At 40.1% G+C, this 1,910-nt stretch overlaps 1 pseudogene; it reads right to left on the bottom strand.

The window, feature by feature from the left end:
• Positions 1–1,292: 1,292 nt before the first annotated feature.
• Positions 1,293–1,392, bottom strand: LOC130466601 (uncharacterized; annotated as a pseudogene).
• Positions 1,393–1,910: the final 518 nt, after the last annotated feature.

The following is a 1,910-nucleotide window of genomic DNA, read 5'->3' as shown; positions in this document are numbered from 1 at the left end:
AATATGCTTGAGTAATCTATTTTCTAGGGTTTGGGGATCCATGAATAATAAGAAGGGATATTGAATAATTGTGATTGTTGGCATTGTAATTGATTCCTATTGATTGGTTTATATCACTATACAATTAGATTTGCGCAGGTTTAATTGTGGTAGTCATTCAATATCAAGTTAAGATTCGAGAGATGCAATTTGATGTTTAGGCTTGTGTCAATAGGTGGAATTAGAGTTAATACGTAGCGAGAGCCCGTTAATTCTAAGTCTATGATTAGTATCAATTCGAGAGAGCATGCTAGTCTAATTAATTACTTTGTTGATTATCGTGATTGTTTATTGTCCTTGATTGTTATTTGTTGGTGAACCTATGCCCTAGATTCTTTAATACCTTGATTCTTAATTGTTTGATTATCGCCGTAGTCTTAGCAAATCATCAACCAAACTCTTGTTCCCAATAGTCTAGATTAATTGATTAATAGTAGATAGAACGCCTGTTTTCCTGTAGATTCGATCCTGACTTCCCTTGCTACCTAGCTAGTGGACTTAGGTTATTTTTGATTAGGTGATACGACTTTAGCCTGTCAAATTTTGGCGCCGTTGCCGGGGAGACGGTTTTATTTTCTGTTGTTGATTGTTTATCCTAGATTATTGTTTGTTACTACTCAAGGAACCCACGTTCCTTGAGACCGGATCTCACATTATTTTTGTAGTTTCTTTGTCTATGCCCAGGACCGTAGGTACTAGTAATCTTACTCCATTCGATCCTGAGCCCGAAAGAACCTTTCGTAGACGAAGAACTTTCATTGCACAGTGTGGGAATTACTCTGATTCTGATCATTATAATATTGGCGATCTTTTTCCTTCAGATACAAATTCAGTTTCAGAGATAGAAATGGGTGACGAAACTCCACTATCGCCACCTACCCCACGGCTTACAGACTATTCTAAGCCAAGTTTGTCTGTGCTACCAAAAGCAATCATGCCTTCTATTGCAGCTGAGACCTTCAAGATTGAGCCTGCAATGATTAACATGATTGAGAGACGCCAGTACGGTGGGGAACCAGGTGAAGATCCGAATCTTCACATTCAGTCCTTCATCCAATACTGTTCCACCATCAAGAAAAAGGGATTAACTCCGGAGCAGACTATGGAGATAATTTTCCCGTTCTCTCTGAGTGGGAAAGCTAAGTTGTGGATTAATGGGTTGAATCGGGCGGCTATGAAAATCACTAATTGGGAGTCCTTGGCCCTTGCATTCTATGTTAAATATTTTCCACCTGAGAAAACGGCTCGTCTGAGGGGTCAGATAATTTCTATTTCTCAACAAGCAGACGAGAGTTTGTTCGAGGTCTGGGAGAGATTCAAGGACTTGCAGAGAGAGTGCCCGCACCTTGGTTTGTATGATTGGTTCTTGATTCAGCAGTTTTATAATGGTCTGGGTAATGAGTCTAGGTGTCTTTTGGATTCAGTTGCCAGTGGGAGATTCATGCAACTTGAGGTGCCTAGAGCTATGGAGGTGATTGAGGAGATAGCCATTCATAACGCCCAGTATGAGAATCCTAGAGGTCTATCTAACAAGGGTGGTAAGCATGATTTGAATTCTATAGAACAATTAACTGCCCAATTGACTGCTTTACATTATAAGTTTGATAATATGCAAGCAGCAATCAATCTGCCCAACCTGTTAGTGTAGCTGCAATGAGTTCCCAACCTGCCAGTGTTTGTGAAAGTTGTGGAATGTTTGGTCATTATGCACAGGAATGTAGGAGCTCTATTGAACAATGTAACACATTCCAATCCTACAAACAAAATAACCCATTCTCCAACTCTTACAATGAGGGCTACAAAAACAACCCTCTACTATCCTACAGGAGCAACAATATCCAGAACCCTCACCAAGTCCAACATCCACCACC

Source organism: Spinacia oleracea, chromosome 1, assembly GCF_020520425.1.
Source record: "Spinacia oleracea cultivar Varoflay chromosome 1, BTI_SOV_V1, whole genome shotgun sequence".
Taxonomy (NCBI): Eukaryota; Viridiplantae; Streptophyta; class Magnoliopsida; order Caryophyllales; family Amaranthaceae; genus Spinacia; species Spinacia oleracea.
The sequence above is the reverse complement of the archived record's forward strand: the minus strand, read 5'-3'. Positions and strand labels throughout refer to the sequence as shown.